This window comes from Pristiophorus japonicus, chromosome 19 (genome assembly GCF_044704955.1).
Source record: "Pristiophorus japonicus isolate sPriJap1 chromosome 19, sPriJap1.hap1, whole genome shotgun sequence".
NCBI lineage: Eukaryota > Metazoa > Chordata > Chondrichthyes > Pristiophoridae > Pristiophorus > Pristiophorus japonicus.
Genome location: NC_091995.1, coordinates 48,442,513 through 48,457,228, shown reverse-complemented (window position 1 = coordinate 48,457,228; position 14,716 = coordinate 48,442,513). Strand labels below are relative to the sequence as shown.

The following is a 14,716-nucleotide window of genomic DNA, read 5'->3' as shown; positions in this document are numbered from 1 at the left end:
AAGTGTCAAGTGGGGATTCCTTCAACATTCTTCCCATTTTGTCAGCCTCTGCCCACTTAAGGAGCAATTCCCCAGAATTGAACTGGAAATGACTCACTTATGTTGTTGAGGAATTTGAAACACTGCTGCTTGACTTGCAGGGCCTGAGCCCAGCTCCAACATTGATGTCTTTGGTGATTGACAACTCATAGTATGAGTTCAGGTCGCACTGGTGCCAGTACATTTATGACAGTTTGATGACACGCAGACTTTGCATTGCAAGCATTTGTGCATGACCCTTTGAAAACAGGTTGCTCAACAAAATCCTTGAGATGCTGCAAGAACTGCTTGCAACCAGAGGCATCAGAAGTTGATTTCATCTTTAAGTAGAAATGACATGGCTGGGAATCGAACCCAGGTCAACTGCTTGGAAAGCAACCATGCTTACCACTGCACCACCATGACACAACTGAAAAGCAACTTTGATAAACCGCACAGTAATCCTGCAGCTTTTTCTGAAGCAGTTTTTGTTCCTTCTGATGCAATTCGACAGATTTGATGAAATGTAACATCACATGTAATGCAAGATAGACAGATAAAAGAAAGCATCGAAGGAACCAGCTAAAAACTGCAATATTTTGGTGACAATAAAATTAATTCCAGATTCACACAATGTATGTCAAGTGTCAAGTGGGGATTCCTTCAACATTCTTCCCATTTTGTCAGCCTCTGCCCACTTAAGGAGCAATTCCCCAGAATTTAACTGGAAATGACTCACTTATGTTGTTGAGGAATTTGAAACACTGCTGCTTGACTTGCAGGGCCTGAGCCCAGCTCCGACATTGATGTCTTTGGTGATTGACAACTCATAGTATGAGTTCAGGTCGCACTGGTGCCAGTACATTTATGACAGTTTGATGACACGCAGACTTTGCATTGCAAGCATTTGTGCATGACCCTTTGAAAACAGGTTGCTCAACAAAATCCTTGAGATGTTGCTGTAAGAACTGCTTGCAACCAGAGGCATCAGAAGTTCATTTCAACCTCAAGTAGAAATTGACAAATGTGATATCTGGGAATCAAACCCAGGTCAACTGCTTGGAAGGCAACCATGCTTACCACTGCACCACCATCACACAACTGGAAAGCAACTTTGATAAACCGCACAGTAATCCTGCAGCTTTTTCTGAAGCCGTTTTTGTTCCTTCTGATGCAATTCGACAGATTTAATGAAATGTAACATCACATGGAATGCAAGGTAGACAGATAAAAGAAAGCATCGAAGGAACCAGCTAAAGATTGCAATATTTTGGTCACAATTAAATGAATTCCAGATTCACACAATGTATGTCAAGTGTCAGCTGGGGATTCCTTCAACATTCTTCCCATCTTGTCTGCCTCTGCCCTCTCAGGGAGCAATTCCCCAGAATTTAACTGGAAATGACTCACTGATGTTGTTAAAGAATTTGGAACACTGCTGCTTGACTTGCAGGACCTGAGCCCAGCTCCGACATTGATGTCTTTGGACACTGACAGCTCATACTACGAATTCGGGTAGCACTGTCGCCCATACATTATGACAGATTGATGACACATGGACTTTGCATTGCAAGAATTTGTACATGACCCTTTGAAAACAGGTTGCTCAACAAAATCCTTGAGATGTTGCTATAAGAACTGCTTTCAACCAGAGGATCATTTCATCCTCAATTAAAAATGACAAATGTAATGGCTGGGAATCAAACCCAGGTCAACTGCTTGAAAGGCAACCATGCTTACCACTGCACCACCATCACACAACTGAAAAGCAACTTTGATAAACCGCACAGTAATCCTGCAGCTTTTTCTGAAGCAGTTTTTGTTCCTTCTGATGCAATTCGACAGATTTGATGAAATGTAACATCACATGTAATGCAAGATAGACAGATAAAAGAAAGCATCGAAGGAACCAGCTAAAAATTGCAATATTTTGGTGACAATAAAATGAATTCCAGATTCACACAATGTATGTCAAGTGTCAAGTGGGGATTCCTTCAACATTCTTCCCATTTTGTGTGCCTCTGCCCACTCAGGGAGCAATTCCCCAGAATTGAACTGGAAATGACTCACTTATGTTGTTGAGGAATTTGAAACACTGCTGCTTGACTTGCAGGGCCTGAGCCCAGCTCCGACATTGATGTATTTGGTGATTGACAACTCATAGTATGAATTCAGGTAGCACTGGTGCCAGCACATTATGACAGTTTGATGACACGCAGACTTTGCATTGCAAGCATTTGTGCATGACCCTTTAAAAACAGGTTGCTCAACAAAAATCCTTGAGATGCTGCTGTAAGAACTGCTTGCAACCAGAGGCATCAGAAGTTCATTTCAACCTCAAGTAGAAATTGACAAATGTGATGGCTGGGAATCGAACCCAGGTCAACTGCTTGGAAGGCAACCATGCTTACCACTGCACCACCATCACACAACTGAAAAGCAACTTTGATAAACCGCACAGTAATCCTGCAGCTTTTTCTGAAGCCGTTTTTGTTCCTTCTGATGCAATTCGACAGATTTAATGAAATGTAACATCACATGGAATGCAAGATAGACAGATAAAAGAAAGCATCGAAGGAACCAGCTAAAGATTGCAATATTTTGGTCACAATTAAATGAATTCCAGATTCACACAATGTATGTCAAGTGTCAGCTGGGGATTCCTTCAACATTCTTCCCATCTTGTCTGCCTCTGCCCTCTCAGGGAGCAATTCCCCAGAATTTAACTGGAAATGACTCACTGATGTTGTTAAAGAATTTGGAACACTGCTGCTTGACTTGCAGGACCTGAGCCCAGCTCCGACATTGATGTCTTTGGACACTGACAGCTCATACTACGAATTCGGGTAGCACTGTCGCCCATACATTATGACAGATTGATGACACATGGACTTTGCATTGCAAGAATTTGTACATGACCCTTTGAAAACAGGTTGCTCAACAAAATCCTTGAGATGTTGCTGTAAGAACTGCTTTCAACCAGAGGATCATTTCATCCTCAATTAAAAATGACAAATGTAATGGCTGGGAATCAAACCCAGGTCAACTGCTAGAAAAGCAACCATGCTTACCACTGCACCACCATCACACAACTGAAAAGCAACTTTGATAAACCGCACAGTAATCCTGCAGCTTTTTCTGAAGCAGTTTTTGTTCCTTCTGATGCAATTCGACAGATTTGATGAAATGTAACATCACATGTAATGCAAGATAGACAGATAAAAGAAAGCATCGAAGGAACCAGCTAAAAATTGCAATATTTTGGTGACAATAAAATGAATTCCAGATTCACACAATGTATGTCAAGTGTCAAGTGGGGATTCCTTCAACATTCTTCCCATTTTGTGTGCCTCTGCCCACTCAGGGAGCAATTCCCCAGAATTGAACTGGAAATGACTCACTTATGTTGTTGAGGAATTTGAAACACTGCTGCTTGACTTGCAGGGCCTGAGCCCAGCTCCGACATTGATGTATTTGGTGATTGACAACTCATAGTATGAATTCAGGTAGCACTGGTGCCAGCACATTATGACAGTTTGATGACACGCAGACTTTGCATTGCAAGCATTTGTGCATGACCCTTTAAAAACAGGTTGCTCAACAAAAATCCTTGAGATGCTGCTGTAAGAACTGCTTGCAACCAGAGGCATCAGAAGTTCATTTCAACCTCAAGTAGAAATTGACAAAAGTGATGGCTGGGAATCAAACCCAGGTCAACTGCTTGGAAGGCAACCATGCTTACCACTGCACCACCATCACACAACTGAAAAGCAACTTTGATAAACCGCACAGTAATCCTGCAGCTTTTTCTGAAGCCGTTTTTGTTCCTTCTGATGCAATTCGACAGATTTAATGAAATGTAACATCACATGGAATGCAAGATAGACAGATAAAAGAAAGCATCGAAGGAACCAGCTAAAGATTGCAATATTTTGGTCACAATTAAATGAATTCCAGATTCACACAATGTATGTCAAGTGTCAGCTGGGGATTCCTTCAACATTCTTCCCATCTTGTCTGCCTCTGCCCTCTCAGGGAGCAATTCCCCAGAATTTAACTGGAAATGACTCACTGATGTTGTTAAAGAATTTGGAACACTGCTGCTTGACTTGCAGGACCTGAGCCCAGCTCCGACATTGATGTCTTTGGACACTGACAGCTCATACTACGAATTCGGGTAGCACTGTCGCCCATACATTATGCCAGATTGATGACACATGGACTTTGCATTGCAAGAATTTGTACATGACCCTTTGAAAACAGGTTGCTCAACAAAATCCTTGAGATGTTGCGAAAAGAACTGCTTTCAACCAGAGGATCATTTCATCCTCAATTAAAAATGACAAATGTAATGGCTGGGAATCAAACCCAGGTCAACTGCTTGAAAGGCAACCATGCTTACCACTGCACCACCATCACACAACTGAAAAGCAACTTTGATAAACCGCACAGTAATCCTGCAGCTTTTTCTGAAGCAGTTTTTGTTCCTTCTGATGCAATTCGACAGATTTGATGAAATGTAACATCACATGTAATGCAAGATAGACAGATAAAAGAAAGCATCGAAGGAACCAGCTAAAAATTGCAATATTTTGGTGACAATAAAATGAATTCCAGATTCACACAATGTATGTCAAGTGTCAAGTGGGGATTCCTTCAACATTCTTCCCATTTTGTGTGCCTCTGCCCACTCAGGGAGCAATTCCCCAGAATTGAACTGGAAATGACTCACTTATGTTGTTGAGGAATTTGAAACACTGCTGCTTGACTTGCAGGGCCTGAGCCCAGCTCCGACATTGATGTATTTGGTGATTGACAACTCATAGTATGAATTCAGGTAGCACTGGTGCCAGCACATTATGACAGTTTGATGACACGCAGACTTTGCATTGCAAGCATTTGTGCATGACCCTTTAAAAACAGGTTGCTCAACAAAAATCCTTGAGATGCTGCTGTAAGAACTGCTTGCAACCAGAGGCATCAGAAGTTCATTTCAACCTCAAGTAGAAATTGACAAATGTGATGGCTGGGAATCGAACCCAGGTCAACTGCTTGGAAGGCAACCATGCTTACCACTGCACCACCATCACACAACTGAAAAGCAACTTTGATAAACCGCACAGTAATCCTGCAGCTTTTTCTGAAGCCGTTTTTGTTCCTTCTGATGCAATTCGACAGATTTAATGAAATGTAACATCACATGGAATGCAAGATAGACAGATAAAAGAAAGCATCGAAGGAACCAGCTAAAGATTGCAATATTTTGGTCACAATTAAATGAATTCCAGATTCACACAATGTATGTCAAGTGTCAGCTGGGGATTCCTTCAACATTCTTCCCATCTTGTCTGCCTCTGCCCTCTCAGGGAGCAATTCCCCAGAATTTAACTGGAAATGACTCACTGATGTTGTTAAAGAATTTGGAACACTGCTGCTTGACTTGCAGGACCTGAGCCCAGCTCCGACATTGATGTCTTTGGACACTGTCGCCCATACATTATGCCAGATTGATGACACATGGACTTTGCATTGCAAGAATTTGTACATGACCCTTTGAAAACAGGTTGCTCAACAAAATCCTTGAGATGTTGCTATAAGAACTGCTTTCAACCAGAGGATCATTTCATCCTCAATTAAAAATGACAAATGTAATGGCTGGGAATCAAACCCAGGTCAACTGCTAGAAAAGCAACCATGCTTACCACTGCACCACCATCACACAACTGAAAAGCAACTTTGATAAACCGCACAGTAATCCTGCAGCTTTTTCTGAAGCAGTTTTTGTTCCTTCTGATGCAATTCGACAGATTTGATGAAATGTAACATCACATGTAATGCAAGATAGACAGATAAAAGAAAGCATCGAAGGAACCAGCTAAAAATTGCAATATTTTGGTGACAATAAAATGAATTCCAGATTCACACAATGTATGTCAAGTGTCAAGTGGGGATTCCTTCAACATTCTTCCCATTTTGTGTGCCTCTGCCCACTCAGGGAGCAATTCCCCAGAATTGAACTGGAAATGACTCACTTATGTTGTTGAGGAATTTGAAACACTGCTGCTTGACTTGCAGGGCCTGAGCCCAGCTCCGACATTGATGTATTTGGTGATTGACAACTCATAGTATGAATTCAGGTAGCACTGGTGCCAGCACATTATGACACGCAGACTTTGCATTGCAAGCATTTGTGCATGACCCTTTAAAAACAGGTTGCTCAACAAAAATCCTTGAGATGCTGCTGTAAGAACTGCTTGCAACCAGAGGCATCAGAAGTTCATTTCAACCTCAAATAGAAATTGACAAATGTGATGGCTGGGAATCGAACCCAGGTCAACTGCTTGGAAGGCAACCATGCTTACCACTGCACCACCATCACACAACTGAAAAGCAACTTTGATAAACCGCACAGTAATCCTGCAGCTTTTTCTGAAGCCGTTTTTGTTCCTTCTGATGCAATTCGACAGATTTAATGAAATGTAACATCACATGGAATGCAAGATAGACAGATAAAAGAAAGCATCGAAGGAACCAGCTAAAGATTGCAATATTTTGGTCACAATTAAATGAATTCCAGATTCACACAATGTATGTCAAGTGTCAGCTGGGGATTCCTTCAACATTCTTCCCATCTTGTCTGCCTCTGCCCTCTCAGGGAGCAATTCCCCAGAATTTAACTGGAAATGACTCACTGATGTTGTTAAAGAATTTGGAACACTGCTGCTTGACTTGCAGGACCTGAGCCCAGCTCCGACATTGATGTCTTTGGACACTGACAGCTCATACTACGAATTCGGGTAGCACTGTCGCCCATACATTATGACAGATTGATGACACATGGACTTTGCATTGCAAGAATTTGTACATGACCCTTTGAAAACAGGTTGCTCAACAAAATCCTTGAGATGTTGCTATAAGAACTGCTTTCAACCAGAGGATCATTTCATCCTCAATTAAAAATGACAAATGTAATGGCTGGGAATCAAACCCAGGTCAACTGCTAGAAAAGCAACCATGCTTACCACTGCACCACCATCACACAACTGAAAAGCAACTTTGATAAACCGCACAGTAATCCTGCAGCTTTTTCTGAAGCAGTTTTTGTTCCTTCTGATGCAATTCGACAGATTTGATGAAATGTAACATCACATGTAATGCAAGATAGACAGATAAAAGAAAGCATCGAAGGAACCAGCTAAAAATTGCAATATTTTGGTGACAATAAAATGAATTCCAGATTCACACAATGTATGTCAAGTGTCAAGTGGGGATTCCTTCAACATTCTTCCCATTTTGTGTGCCTCTGCCCACTCAGGGAGCAATTCCCCAGAATTGAACTGGAAATGACTCACTTATGTTGTTGAGGAATTTGAAACACTGCTGCTTGACTTGCAGGGCCTGAGCCCAGCTCCGACATTGATGTATTTGGTGATTGACAACTCATAGTATGAATTCAGGTAGCACTGGTGCCAGCACATTATGACACGCAGACTTTGCATTGCAAGCATTTGTGCATGACCCTTTAAAAACAGGTTGCTCAACAAAAATCCTTGAGATGCTGCTGTAAGAACTGCTTGCAACCAGAGGCATCAGAAGTTCATTTCAACCTCAAGTAGAAATTGACAAATGTGATGGCTGGGAATCGAACCCAGGTCAACTGCTTGGAAGGCAACCATGCTTACCACTGCACCACCATCACACAACTGAAAAGCAACTTTGATAAACCGCACAGTAATCCTGCAGCTTTTTCTGAAGCCGTTTTTGTTCCTTCTGATGCAATTCGACAGATTTAATGAAATGTAACATCACATGGAATGCAAGATAGACAGATAAAAGAAAGCATCGAAGGAACCAGCTAAAGATTGCAATATTTTGGTCACAATTAAATGAATTCCAGATTCACACAATGTATGTCAAGTGTCAGCTGGGGATTCCTTCAACATTCTTCCCATCTTGTCTGCCTCTGCCCTCTCAGGGAGCAATTCCCCAGAATTTAACTGGAAATGACTCACTGATGTTGTTAAAGAATTTGGAACACTGCTGCTTGACTTGCAGGACCTGAGCCCAGCTCCGACATTGATGTCTTTGGACACTGACAGCTCATACTACGAATTCGGGTAGCACTGTCGCCCATACATTATGACAGATTGATGACACATGGACTTTGCATTGCAAGAATTTGTACATGACCCTTTGAAAACAGGTTGCTCAACAAAATCCTTGAGATGTTGCTATAAGAACTGCTTTCAACCAGAGGATCATTTCATCCTCAATTAAAAATGACAAATGTAATGGCTGGGAATCAAACCCAGGTCAACTGCTAGAAAAGCAACCATGCTTACCACTGCACCACCATCACACAACTGAAAAGCAACTTTGATAAACCGCACAGTAATCCTGCAGCTTTTTCTGAAGCAGTTTTTGTTCCTTCTGATGCAATTCGACAGATTTGATGAAATGTAACATCACATGTAATGCAAGATAGACAGATAAAAGAAAGCATCGAAGGAACCAGCTAAAAATTGCAATATTTTGGTGACAATAAAATGAATTCCAGATTCACACAATGTATGTCAAGTGTCAAGTGGGGATTCCTTCAACATTCTTCCCATTTTGTGTGCCTCTGCCCACTCAGGGAGCAATTCCCCAGAATTGAACTGGAAATGACTCACTTATGTTGTTGAGGAATTTGAAACACTGCTGCTTGACTTGCAGGGCCTGAGCCCAGCTCCGACATTGATGTATTTGGTGATTGACAACTCATAGTATGAATTCAGGTAGCACTGGTGCCAGCACATTATGACAGTTTGATGACACGCAGACTTTGCATTGCAAGCATTTGTGCATGACCCTTTAAAAACAGGTTGCTCAACAAAAATCCTTGAGATGCTGCTGTAAGAACTGCTTGCAACCAGAGGCATCAGAAGTTCATTTCAACCTCAAGTAGAAATTGACAAAAGTGATGGCTGGGAATCAAACCCAGGTCAACTGCTTGGAAGGCAACCATGCTTACCACTGCACCACCATCACACAACTGAAAAGCAACTTTGATAAACCGCACAGTAATCCTGCAGCTTTTTCTGAAGCCGTTTTTGTTCCTTCTGATGCAATTCGACAGATTTAATGAAATGTAACATCACATGGAATGCAAGATAGACAGATAAAAGAAAGCATCGAAGGAACCAGCTAAAGATTGCAATATTTTGGTCACAATTAAATGAATTCCAGATTCACACAATGTATGTCAAGTGTCAGCTGGGGATTCCTTCAACATTCTTCCCATCTTGTCTGCCTCTGCCCTCTCAGGGAGCAATTCCCCAGAATTTAACTGGAAATGACTCACTGATGTTGTTAAAGAATTTGGAACACTGCTGCTTGACTTGCAGGACCTGAGCCCAGCTCCGACATTGATGTCTTTGGACACTGACAGCTCATACTACGAATTCGGGTAGCACTGTCGCCCATACATTATGCCAGATTGATGACACATGGACTTTGCATTGCAAGAATTTGTACATGACCCTTTGAAAACAGGTTGCTCAACAAAATCCTTGAGATGTTGCGAAAAGAACTGCTTTCAACCAGAGGATCATTTCATCCTCAATTAAAAATGACAAATGTAATGGCTGGGAATCAAACCCAGGTCAACTGCTTGAAAGGCAACCATGCTTACCACTGCACCACCATCACACAACTGAAAAGCAACTTTGATAAACCGCACAGTAATCCTGCAGCTTTTTCTGAAGCAGTTTTTGTTCCTTCTGATGCAATTCGACAGATTTGATGAAATGTAACATCACATGTAATGCAAGATAGACAGATAAAAGAAAGCATCGAAGGAACCAGCTAAAAACTGCAATATTTTGGTGACAATAAAATGAATTCCAGATTCACACAATGTATGTCAAGTGTCAAGTGGGGATTCCTTCAACATTCTTCACATTTTGTGTGCCTCTGCCCACTCAGGGAGCAATTCCCCAGAATTGAACTGGAAATGACTCACTTATGTTGTTGAGGAATTTGAAACACTGCTGCTTGACTTGCAGGGCCTGAGCCCAGCTCCGACATTGATGTATTTGGTGATTGACAACTCATAGTATGAATTCAGGTAGCACTGGTGCCAGCACATTATGACAGTTTGATGACACGCAGACTTTGCATTGCAAGCATTTGTGCATGACCCTTTAAAAACAGGTTGCTCAACAAAAATCCTTGAGATGCTGCTGTAAGAACTGCTTGCAACCAGAGGCATCAGAAGTTCATTTCAACCTCAAGTAGAAATTGACAAATGTGATGGCTGGGAATCGAACCCAGGTCAACTGCTTGGAAGGCAACCATGCTTACCACTGCACCACCATCGCACAACTGAAAAGCAACTTTGATAAACCGCACAGTAATCCTGCAGCTTTTTCTGAAGCCGTTTTTGTTCCTTCTGATGCAATTCGACAGATTTAATGAAATGTAACATCACATGGAATGCAAGATAGACAGATAAAAGAAAGCATCGAAGGAACCAGCTAAAGATTGCAATATTTTGGTCACAATTAAATGAATTCCAGATTCACACAATGTATGTCAAGTGTCAGCTGGGGATTCCTTCAACATTCTTCCCATCTTGTCTGCCTCTGCCCTCTCAGGGAGCAATTCCCCAGAATTTAACTGGAAATGACTCACTGATGTTGTTAAAGAATTTGGAACACTGCTGCTTGACTTGCAGGACCTGAGCCCAGCTCCGACATTGATGTCTTTGGACACTGACAGCTCATACTACGAATTCGGGTAGCACTGTCGCCCATACATTATGACAGATTGATGACACATGGACTTTGCATTGCAAGAATTTGTACATGACCCTTTGAAAACAGGTTGCTCAACAAAATCCTTGAGATGTTGCTGTAAGAACTGCTTTCAACCAGAGGATCATTTCATCCTCAATTAAAAATGACAAATGTAATGGCTGGGAATCAAACCCAGGTCAACTGCTAGAAAAGCAACCATGCTTACCACTGCACCACCATCACACAACTGAAAAGCAACTTTGATAAACCGCACAGTAATCCTGCAGCTTTTTCTGAAGCAGTTTTTGTTCCTTCTGATGCAATTCGACAGATTTGATGAAATGTAACATCACATGTAATGCAAGATAGACAGATAAAAGAAAGCATCGAAGGAACCAGCTAAAAATTGCAATATTTTGGTGACAATAAAATGAATTCCAGATTCACACAATGTATGTCAAGTGTCAAGTGGGGATTCCTTCAACATTCTTCCCATTTTGTGTGCCTCTGCCCACTCAGGGAGCAATTCCCCAGAATTGAACTGGAAATGACTCACTTATGTTGTTGAGGAATTTGAAACACTGCTGCTTGACTTGCAGGGCCTGAGCCCAGCTCCGACATTGATGTATTTGGTGATTGACAACTCATAGTATGAATTCAGGTAGCACTGGTGCCAGCACATTATGACAGTTTGATGACACGCAGACTTTGCATTGCAAGCATTTGTGCATGACCCTTTAAAAACAGGTTGCTCAACAAAAATCCTTGAGATGCTGCTGTAAGAACTGCTTGCAACCAGAGGCATCAGAAGTTCATTTCAACCTCAAGTAGAAATTGACAAATGTGATGGCTGGGAATCGAACCCAGGTCAACTGCTTGGAAGGCAACCATGCTTACCACTGCACCACCATCACACAACTGAAAAGCAACTTTGATAAACCGCACAGTAATCCTGCAGCTTTTTCTGAAGCCGTTTTTGTTCCTTCTGATGCAATTCGACAGATTTAATGAAATGTAACATCACATGGAATGCAAGATAGACAGATAAAAGAAAGCATCGAAGGAACCAGCTAAAGATTGCAATATTTTGGTCACAATTAAATGAATTCCAGATTCACACAATGTATGTCAAGTGTCAGCTGGGGATTCCTTCAACATTCTTCCCATCTTGTCTGCCTCTGCCCTCTCAGGGAGCAATTCCCCAGAATTTAACTGGAAATGACTCACTGATGTTGTTAAAGAATTTGGAACACTGCTGCTTGACTTGCAGGACCTGAGCCCAGCTCCGACATTGATGTCTTTGGACACTGTCGCCCATACATTATGCCAGATTGATGACACATGGACTTTGCATTGCAAGAATTTGTACATGACCCTTTGAAAACAGGTTGCTCAACAAAATCCTTGAGATGTTGCTATAAGAACTGCTTTCAACCAGAGGATCATTTCATCCTCAATTAAAAATGACAAATGTAATGGCTGGGAATCAAACCCAGGTCAACTGCTAGAAAAGCAACCATGCTTACCACTGCACCACCATCACACAACTGAAAAGCAACTTTGATAAACCGCACAGTAATCCTGCAGCTTTTTCTGAAGCAGTTTTTGTTCCTTCTGATGCAATTCGACAGATTTGATGAAATGTAACATCACATGTAATGCAAGATAGACAGATAAAAGAAAGCATCGAAGGAACCAGCTAAAAATTGCAATATTTTGGTGACAATAAAATGAATTCCAGATTCACACAATGTATGTCAAGTGTCAAGTGGGGATTCCTTCAACATTCTTCCCATTTTGTGTGCCTCTGCCCACTCAGGGAGCAATTCCCCAGAATTGAACTGGAAATGACTCACTTATGTTGTTGAGGAATTTGAAACACTGCTGCTTGACTTGCAGGGCCTGAGCCCAGCTCCGACATTGATGTATTTGGTGATTGACAACTCATAGTATGAATTCAGGTAGCACTGGTGCCAGCACATTATGACACGCAGACTTTGCATTGCAAGCATTTGTGCATGACCCTTTAAAAACAGGTTGCTCAACAAAAATCCTTGAGATGCTGCTGTAAGAACTGCTTGCAACCAGAGGCATCAGAAGTTCATTTCAACCTCAAGTAGAAATTGACAAATGTGATGGCTGGGAATCGAACCCAGGTCAACTGCTTGGAAGGCAACCATGCTTACCACTGCACCACCATCACACAACTGAAAAGCAACTTTGATAAACCGCACAGTAATCCTGCAGCTTTTTCTGAAGCCGTTTTTGTTCCTTCTGATGCAATTCGACAGATTTAATGAAATGTAACATCACATGGAATGCAAGATAGACAGATAAAAGAAAGCATCGAAGGAACCAGCTAAAGATTGCAATATTTTGGTCACAATTAAATGAATTCCAGATTCACACAATGTATGTCAAGTGTCAGCTGGGGATTCCTTCAACATTCTTCCCATCTTGTCTGCCTCTGCCCTCTCAGGGAGCAATTCCCCAGAATTTAACTGGAAATGACTCACTGATGTTGTTAAAGAATTTGGAACACTGCTGCTTGACTTGCAGGACCTGAGCCCAGCTCCGACATTGATGTCTTTGGACACTGACAGCTCATACTACGAATTCGGGTAGCACTGTCGCCCATACATTATGACAGATTGATGACACATGGACTTTGCATTGCAAGAATTTGTACATGACCCTTTGAAAACAGGTTGCTCAACAAAATCCTTGAGATGTTGCTATAAGAACTGCTTTCAACCAGAGGATCATTTCATCCTCAATTAAAAATGACAAATGTAATGGCTGGGAATCAAACCCAGGTCAACTGCTAGAAAAGCAACCATGCTTACCACTGCACCACCATCACACAACTGAAAAGCAACTTTGATAAACCGCACAGTAATCCTGCAGCTTTTTCTGAAGCAGTTTTTGTTCCTTCTGATGCAATTCGACAGATTTGATGAAATGTAACATCACATGTAATGCAAGATAGACAGATAAAAGAAAGCATCGAAGGAACCAGCTAAAAATTGCAATATTTTGGTGACAATAAAATGAATTCCAGATTCACACAATGTATGTCAAGTGTCAAGTGGGGATTCCTTCAACATTCTTCCCATTTTGTGTGCCTCTGCCCACTCAGGGAGCAATTCCCCAGAATTGAACTGGAAATGACTCACTTATGTTGTTGAGGAATTTGAAACACTGCTGCTTGACTTGCAGGGCCTGAGCCCAGCTCCGACATTGATGTATTTGGTGATTGACAACTCATAGTATGAATTCAGGTAGCACTGGTGCCAGCACATTATGACACGCAGACTTTGCATTGCAAGCATTTGTGCATGACCCTTTAAAAACAGGTTGCTCAACAAAAATCTTTGAGATGCTGCTGTAAGAACTGCTTGCAACCAGAGGCATCAGAAGTTCATTTCAACCTCAAGTAGAAATTGACAAATGTGATGGCTGGGAATCGAACCCAGGTCAACTGCTTGGAAGGCAACCATGCTTACCACTGCACCACCATCACACAACTGAAAAGCAACTTTGATAAACCGCACAGTAATCCTGCAGCTTTTTCTGAAGCCGTTTTTGTTCCTTCTGATGCAATTCGACAGATTTAATGAAATGTAACATCACATGGAATGCAAGATAGACAGATAAAAGAAAGCATCGAAGGAACCAGCTAAAGATTGCAATATTTTGGTCACAATTAAATGAATTCCAGATTCACACAATGTATGTCAAGTGTCAGCTGGGGATTCCTTCAACATTCTTCCCATCTTGTCTGCCTCTGCCCTCTCAGGGATCAATTCCCCAGAATTTAACTGGAAATGACTCACTGATGTTGTTAAAGAATTTGGAACACTGCTGCTTGACTTGCAGGACCTGAGCCCAGCTCCGACATTGATGTCTTTGGACACTGA

At 41.7% G+C, this 14,716-nt stretch overlaps 21 non-coding genes across 21 annotated transcripts; all 21 read right to left on the bottom strand.

The window, feature by feature from the left end:
* Positions 1 to 372: 372 nt before the first annotated feature.
* On the bottom strand, positions 373 to 444 carry trnag-ucc (transfer RNA glycine (anticodon UCC)). The gene has a single exon. It is a non-coding gene; the product is annotated as a tRNA-Gly (tRNA).
* Positions 445 to 1,703: 1,259 nt separating this feature from the next.
* On the bottom strand, positions 1,704 to 1,775 carry trnae-uuc (transfer RNA glutamic acid (anticodon UUC)). Its single transcript has one exon. It is a non-coding gene; the product is annotated as a tRNA-Glu (tRNA).
* Positions 1,776 to 2,374: 599 nt separating this feature from the next.
* On the bottom strand, positions 2,375 to 2,446 carry trnag-ucc (transfer RNA glycine (anticodon UCC)). Its single transcript has one exon. It is a non-coding gene; the product is annotated as a tRNA-Gly (tRNA).
* A 588-nt stretch (positions 2,447 to 3,034) lies between these two features.
* Positions 3,035 to 3,106, bottom strand: trnae-uuc (transfer RNA glutamic acid (anticodon UUC)). Its single transcript has one exon. It is a non-coding gene; the product is annotated as a tRNA-Glu (tRNA).
* Positions 3,107 to 3,705: 599 nt separating this feature from the next.
* On the bottom strand, positions 3,706 to 3,777 carry trnag-ucc (transfer RNA glycine (anticodon UCC)). Its single transcript has one exon. It is a non-coding gene; the product is annotated as a tRNA-Gly (tRNA).
* Positions 3,778 to 4,365: 588 nt separating this feature from the next.
* trnae-uuc (transfer RNA glutamic acid (anticodon UUC)) lies at positions 4,366 to 4,437 on the bottom strand. Its single transcript has one exon. It is a non-coding gene; the product is annotated as a tRNA-Glu (tRNA).
* Positions 4,438 to 5,036: 599 nt separating this feature from the next.
* Positions 5,037 to 5,108, bottom strand: trnag-ucc (transfer RNA glycine (anticodon UCC)). Its single transcript has one exon. It is a non-coding gene; the product is annotated as a tRNA-Gly (tRNA).
* Positions 5,109 to 5,665: 557 nt separating this feature from the next.
* On the bottom strand, positions 5,666 to 5,737 carry trnae-uuc (transfer RNA glutamic acid (anticodon UUC)). Its single transcript has one exon. It is a non-coding gene; the product is annotated as a tRNA-Glu (tRNA).
* A 588-nt stretch (positions 5,738 to 6,325) lies between these two features.
* trnag-ucc (transfer RNA glycine (anticodon UCC)) lies at positions 6,326 to 6,397 on the bottom strand. Its single transcript has one exon. It is a non-coding gene; the product is annotated as a tRNA-Gly (tRNA).
* A 588-nt stretch (positions 6,398 to 6,985) lies between these two features.
* Positions 6,986 to 7,057, bottom strand: trnae-uuc (transfer RNA glutamic acid (anticodon UUC)). Its single transcript has one exon. It is a non-coding gene; the product is annotated as a tRNA-Glu (tRNA).
* A 588-nt stretch (positions 7,058 to 7,645) lies between these two features.
* trnag-ucc (transfer RNA glycine (anticodon UCC)) lies at positions 7,646 to 7,717 on the bottom strand. The gene has a single exon. It is a non-coding gene; the product is annotated as a tRNA-Gly (tRNA).
* Positions 7,718 to 8,305: 588 nt separating this feature from the next.
* Positions 8,306 to 8,377, bottom strand: trnae-uuc (transfer RNA glutamic acid (anticodon UUC)). Its single transcript has one exon. It is a non-coding gene; the product is annotated as a tRNA-Glu (tRNA).
* Positions 8,378 to 8,976: 599 nt separating this feature from the next.
* Positions 8,977 to 9,048, bottom strand: trnag-ucc (transfer RNA glycine (anticodon UCC)). Its single transcript has one exon. It is a non-coding gene; the product is annotated as a tRNA-Gly (tRNA).
* A 588-nt stretch (positions 9,049 to 9,636) lies between these two features.
* On the bottom strand, positions 9,637 to 9,708 carry trnae-uuc (transfer RNA glutamic acid (anticodon UUC)). Its single transcript has one exon. It is a non-coding gene; the product is annotated as a tRNA-Glu (tRNA).
* Positions 9,709 to 10,307: 599 nt separating this feature from the next.
* trnag-ucc (transfer RNA glycine (anticodon UCC)) lies at positions 10,308 to 10,379 on the bottom strand. Its single transcript has one exon. It is a non-coding gene; the product is annotated as a tRNA-Gly (tRNA).
* A 588-nt stretch (positions 10,380 to 10,967) lies between these two features.
* Positions 10,968 to 11,039, bottom strand: trnae-uuc (transfer RNA glutamic acid (anticodon UUC)). The gene has a single exon. It is a non-coding gene; the product is annotated as a tRNA-Glu (tRNA).
* Positions 11,040 to 11,638: 599 nt separating this feature from the next.
* Positions 11,639 to 11,710, bottom strand: trnag-ucc (transfer RNA glycine (anticodon UCC)). Its single transcript has one exon. It is a non-coding gene; the product is annotated as a tRNA-Gly (tRNA).
* A 557-nt stretch (positions 11,711 to 12,267) lies between these two features.
* trnae-uuc (transfer RNA glutamic acid (anticodon UUC)) lies at positions 12,268 to 12,339 on the bottom strand. The gene has a single exon. It is a non-coding gene; the product is annotated as a tRNA-Glu (tRNA).
* Positions 12,340 to 12,927: 588 nt separating this feature from the next.
* trnag-ucc (transfer RNA glycine (anticodon UCC)) lies at positions 12,928 to 12,999 on the bottom strand. The gene has a single exon. It is a non-coding gene; the product is annotated as a tRNA-Gly (tRNA).
* Positions 13,000 to 13,587: 588 nt separating this feature from the next.
* On the bottom strand, positions 13,588 to 13,659 carry trnae-uuc (transfer RNA glutamic acid (anticodon UUC)). The gene has a single exon. It is a non-coding gene; the product is annotated as a tRNA-Glu (tRNA).
* A 588-nt stretch (positions 13,660 to 14,247) lies between these two features.
* trnag-ucc (transfer RNA glycine (anticodon UCC)) lies at positions 14,248 to 14,319 on the bottom strand. The gene has a single exon. It is a non-coding gene; the product is annotated as a tRNA-Gly (tRNA).
* Positions 14,320 to 14,716: the final 397 nt, after the last annotated feature.